The sequence below is a fragment of the Mastomys coucha genome, unplaced genomic scaffold (genome assembly GCF_008632895.1).
Source record: "Mastomys coucha isolate ucsf_1 unplaced genomic scaffold, UCSF_Mcou_1 pScaffold20, whole genome shotgun sequence".
In the NCBI taxonomy this organism is placed as follows: Eukaryota; Metazoa; Chordata; class Mammalia; order Rodentia; family Muridae; genus Mastomys; species Mastomys coucha.
The window spans coordinates 106,822,988-106,828,821 of NW_022196903.1; the positions used below are offsets into that span (position 1 = coordinate 106,822,988).

Below are 5,834 nucleotides of genomic sequence, written 5' to 3' on the forward strand. Positions count from 1 at the left end.
AAAAAAAAAAACAAAAAACAAAAACAAACAAAAGTTGACCTCTGACCTCTGCACATATGCTGTGGTAGTTGTGCCTTTCTGCACACACACACACACACACACACACACACACACACAAGTACATTTTAAAAACTTAAAAATATTGGAGAACCAGTTAAGAGACAGTAAGCAGCAAGAAAGAAGGGAGAATAAACAGACAGAGAGCTAAAAGTGACGGAATAGGGAAGTCTCCAAGGACTGTAGTCAAGGACGGCCAGTCCAAAGAGAGCGCCCTGGAAGGGTGGAAAAAAAATTGTGTTGGGGCTGGGGACACAGACCCTGACTTCCAACTCCAGCACTGCAGAAAAGAGACTGGGGAAGACCCCATGTGGGCTTTAAAGTTGCCAGCACCGCAGAAAAGAGAGAGTATCTGAGACTGGGGAAAACCCCATGTGGGCTTTAAAGTTGACCTCTGTGGCACTGGGGATGGCTGCCTGCCATGCCAGCAGATCTGAGGCACAGAACTTGCCAGGATGATCCTAAAGCCTTCTTTTAGAACAAGGATAGGGGTTAGAGAGCTCCAGCCTCAGAGCAGCAGCACACGTGGGCTTTCAGGGCCGCCCTGGGACTGCGTCCACTCTTCAGCCACCAAGTAACTTGCTAGAATTTAATGTGTGTGGAAACTTGTGGTTAACACACCATGGCTTTCCCTTTGGGGTTTAAATAGGAGGTGCCTGTTCCAGTAGGAAAGAATCCAGCCAGGCTTGCTTCTGCATTCCCAGAAATTGTCCCATAAACCATACCCCTACCTGGTGGCCATGGCTTTCCCCTGGCTTCTGTCTCTGTTCTGTTTGTACTTCCTTACCCAGTCTCCTTCTTGGTTCTTCCCTCAGACTGGACAGAGTAGCTTGCTTGGCTCACAGCTCTTTAGAACTGGCTAGAACTGATCCTGTCCTGTTCTGAGATGTGCCAGACCGCTGTTCCTCATCCCTATTCCCTGAGGGCCAGTCAGAGAGGCCTTGGGCAAGATATGGCTGAGTGAGTCCAGGCCTGGCCCATGGTACAGCCCTGGGAGAATTTCCTTTCAAGGGCTCAGATCCTATCATTGTCCTGTGAAGGGGCCAGCCTGGATGCCAAGCAGAGCCCTCTATGGGATTCTTGGAGCCTGGATTCCCGTGAACACTGAAACCAGGAGGCATTTCATTTGATCATTGTGACCAACCCCCCCCTCAAGGATTGTGACCTCAATTTTGGTTTCTCCATCTTCTTAGAAACCTGAAATGTGGTAGGTGCTATGAAATGATAATGCTTAACTGGTGTGGTGGCAAATGTCTGCAGTCCAGCACTTGGGAGGTAGAGGTAGGAAGATCAGGAATTCAGAGCCAGCTTTGGCCATGTAATGAGTTCAGAACTAGCTTGGGCTACATGAGACCCTTTTGTGTTTTAAAAGAACTAATGATAAACTCACATAGAGCTGCCAGCTCATACGTGGTCACAGTGTGGTTACTTTGGTCCACTTTGGAGAGGCAGATGGCTGGGCCAGGCAAGGCAATGGTGTCACATCAGGATGTGTGATAGCAGAGGAAGAGCCCCAGAGGCTCCTGGCCATGTTCCCTGACCACTGACAGCAGAGATCATTGACTAATGTAGGAAAAATCTTTATTGTGGAGGTCAAAAAAGACCGAAGCACCAGATTTAAAGAAATGCTCATGCCAGGCTCAGTGGTACACCTGTTAATCCCAGTGCTCAGGAGGCAGAGGCGGGTGAACTCTGTAAATTCTGGGTCAACCAGAGCTACATATAGAAACCCTGTCTCAAAAACAAACAACTAAAGAATAGGTACATCGCTTGAGGTCCCAAGGTCCACGGGGTCTCATGTGGATCCGGGGCCCACTGCTCCACTCTCCCACGTAAGTGGAGGTGGGCTTGTTGCCAGCAACTGTGGGCTCCCTGGGCTGGCAGGAAGCACCACCTCCTGGCTTTTGGTTGCTTAGAACCCTTCTCAGACCAGACTGGCCTGTTTTGCATTTTATGCACCCCCAACCCCCAGTTCCCCAAACACATTTTTATTTTTTATTATTTATTTTTAAACGTTTTTATTTTGTTTAGGCTGGCCTCGAACTCAGAAATCCACCTGCCTCTGCCTCCCAAGTGCTGGAATTAAAGGCGTGCGCCACCACCACCTGGCTTCCTTGCTGTTTTTTTTATAGAGGAAAAAAAAAAAGTAAAAGTTGCTTGCCCTGTCTAGAGGTGAACATCCAGGGCCTGTGTGCAGACACTCAAGTTCCTATGAAGGCATGCCTACTCTTCTAACAAAGCTATTTAATCTTATTTTGCACTTTTCTGCTTATTATTTACTTGGCACTGCTGTAGTTAACCTGAAAACTTGACTTCTGCCCACCACTCTTTCTTTCCTTTTTTTTTTTTTTTTTTTTTTTTTTTTTGATTCTGGGAATAGAACCTAGGACCTTTTACATTCCAGATAACTTCTACTACTAAACTAAACTACACTCTTAGCCCTCCTTACACACTTGCACTCTCTAGTGTGTGTGTGTATGGGGGGGTGTGTATATATGTGTGCCACTGTTTGCCTATGTGTGTATCCATGGGCATTTTGGGGTGTGTGTTGTGTGGTATGATAGAGTCTTATTGTATTGCTTGGCTGGCATGGAACTCACTATGTAGACCAGGCTGACCTTGAACTTACAGAGAACTGCCTTCCTCTGCCTTCAAGTGCTGGGATTGAAAACATGTGCTGCTATGTTTGACTTCTCCGCATTTCTTTTTCTTGCTTTAAAAAAAAAAGATTTATTTATTTTTATTTTATGTGTATGAGTGTTCTGCCTGCATTTATATATGTGCTGTATGTATGCTGTACCCAAGTAGTTCAGAAGAGAGTATCAGAACCTGGAGTTAGTGATAGTTGTAAGTCACTGTATGTGCTGAAAATCAAACCCTAGTCCTCATCAAGAGCAGCCTGTGCTCTTAACTGCTGAGCCACCCACAGCCCTAAACGCTTCTTGTTTTGTTTTTGTTTTTTTGAGACACGGTTTCTATGGGTAGCCTTGGCTGGCCTGGAACTCACTCTGTAGACCAGGCTGGCCTCGAACTCAGAAATCCACCTGCCTCTGCCTCCCAAGTGCTGGGATTAAAGGCGTGCGCCACCACTGCCCGGCTCTAAACACTTCTTAAAGATAGATTTGAAGGTGCTGCTGTATTCAACAGATGTCCTGCATGAGTGTAACACTTGGGCTCCCAGCACCAAAAACAAAACGTCCCAGCCACCCAGCTACTTCCGTAGAGTTGAGTAGTGTCTCAACAAACACACACTGCAGCGAAGACTAGTGGCCTTGTGACCATTATATACGAGCCAAGTTCAGGTTCGCAGTAGCTGGACTTGCATTACCTCGAAATTGACATCTGGTGAGAGGGGACAGGCCTGTGGGTTTCTGTTACTTCACTTTTTCTCAGCTTTACTTGCCAAGGTCATTATTTAACCTGCAAGACATGAAATCCAACAAGAATTAGAATAAATTAGTGCAGATCATAGGACGTGGCAACACAACCTTTGCCACCCTGCCCATCTGTTCTTCATGCTCTCCTTGACAGATTCCTGACTCCATTTATACAGGGTGGGCTACAGGGACTTAGAGAGCCAAGCTGGGTCTGGCATGCTAGCACATGTCTGTTAACCCTAACATGGGACACAGGGAGGCAGGAGGGTAGTGAGTTCTAGGTTAGCCTGGGCTGTATAATGAGACCTTGTCTCAAATAATCAAACCGAACTGGGAGGCGCCTCAGTGGTGAGCTCTCTTACTAAGTAAACATGAAGACTAAAGTTCACAGGAACAGTGCCTGAGAAAATATGGGTGTGGCCATCAGTGCCTCTAAACTCCGAGCAGGCTGGGTGGAGGCAAGCTGATTCCTGAGGCTTGCTGGCCTAGCCCAAAATACCATGACCTTCAGGTTCAGTGAGAGACTCTAAGGCCCAACCCCTTCGAGGGAGTTCAAAGGACACTTACCATCACCTAAGACTATTGGAAAACACATTTGCAATTTATAACTAGCAAAATTACAGTTATAAAATAGCAACAAAAATAATTTTATGGTTGGGGTCCCAGCAGCAAAGAGGTTGAGAACCACTGCTTTAAGAGATTAGGATAGAAAGTGACCCTTGACATCTCCCTCTGGCCTTCCCACGTGTGTATACCAATACACGTGTGAACTTACACATGCATGTGCACACACACATGCGTGTGCGCACGCGCGCACACACACACACACACACACACACACACACACACACACACACAGAGCCATGAACATTTCTCCACCTGTGACATCCAAGGCTGTTTAGGGTGGGTGAAGCAGTTCCAGGGTGTCCTGGTGTCAAGAGGCTGAATGGGACACATGCTTCTGGTTCTTATGTAAGGTGACAAGAAGCAAAGATGGGTGTGTTCCTGTCCTCCTAAGGCTCCACTAGGAAGTTGCATGCCTAACCTTCCCTTAAGGGCACTGGCCAGAACTGCGTCCCATGATCCATCTGGTTGCAAGGGAGACTGGGAAATGCAGGAAGAGGGTATACATATCGAAAGCATCTTGTTGCTCTGGAGGAGAAGTAGCTAACCTCTCACACACCTTCCCATTTGGCCACCTGGATGTCTACATACAACTGCCTTCCCACGTGTGCCCTGTGCCCAAGAGCCATAGGCCTGATAGCCGTCAGTCACGTTCTTTAGAGTAGTTCGCCGTCTGATGCAATCTGTGGCTCTCCTCTCTCAGCTTCTGATGACCTGGTGGACCTCAACCAGACAGAGGTTGTCTGCACCCCCTTTCCAGACAGTGTACCCACAGTTCATTGCTAGGATGGGACAGGAAGCCACAGTCCATGTGGTTGCTTGCCTTTAGCAGTCAGTGATTACAGTGGGACCTCTTGGTTGCCTGCTGTGAGACAGCGGCCCTCGCCAGCCTGTCTGCAGCCTCTCTGGTGCTTAGTACTGACTTTGATTCTCAGGCTTCCGGGCACCTGTTTCGCCTTGGAACCTTGACTAGTGTAGCAGTTTGTTTGGATGGGGTTGAGTGGTAGAGGGTTTGGTTGCATGAGTAAGCCTGGGTCTCCCGGTGCTTCTGTCTGGTGGGGTGGATAGACAGCAATGAGATGAACGCACATACACATGGCCAATAGCAACACATGCACTCAAAGAAACACTGGGTGGGGAGGCCGGCTGCGAGAGGGAGATTGGGAAGGGCAGCTGAGGAGAGGGCCTGCTTGGTAGACCCTGTGGTGGGCAGGAGGCATGTTTGAAGACCCAGAGAGGACTTTGACTTCCTGATTCTCCTGCCCCAACCTCTCAAAATCTGGAATTACAGGTGTGTACCACCACACCCTGATGATGGAATGCTGGGAATCAAACGTAGGGTCTATTGTATGCTGGGCAAGCATGCTCCCCACTTCTGACTTGAAAAGACAAACCGGCTGTTTGGTTGCATCTGTGTTCCTGGCTTTTTCAAGACTCTCCCTGTTGATAGAACAAACTTGTGTTGCTCAGGCCTTGGAACATAACCTGCTGTTTGCATTATTATTATTATTATTATTATTATTATTATTATTATTATTATTATTATTATATTACTACTACTACTACTATTATTACATTACTATTACTATTATTATTTTATTGGTTTTTCAAGACAGGGTTTCTCTGTGTAACAGAGCTCTGGCTGGCCTGGAACTCTCTATGTAGCCCAGACTGGCCTGAACTCAGAGATCTGCCTGCCTCTGCCTCCCGAGTGCTGGAATTAAAGGTCTGTATATGTGTGTGTGTGTGTGTGCGCGTGCGTGTGTGTGTGTGTGT

General features: G+C 47.4%; 1 protein-coding gene and 1 long non-coding RNA gene across 4 annotated transcripts in view; one reads left to right on the forward strand and one right to left on the reverse strand.

Moving 5' to 3' along the window:
• Window positions 1-971, reverse strand: part of LOC116099409 — a 5,906-nt gene extending 4,935 nt beyond the window's left edge. Inside the window, exon 1 of the long non-coding RNA XR_004122241.1 lies at window positions 845-971. This is a non-coding gene — a long non-coding RNA (uncharacterized LOC116099409). The remainder of the gene's footprint in view (window positions 1-844) is intronic.
• The window catches only part of Irak2 (interleukin 1 receptor associated kinase 2), a 59,289-nt gene that overhangs the window by 10,602 nt on the left and 42,853 nt on the right, over window positions 1-5,834 (forward strand). The window lies entirely within an intron of this gene.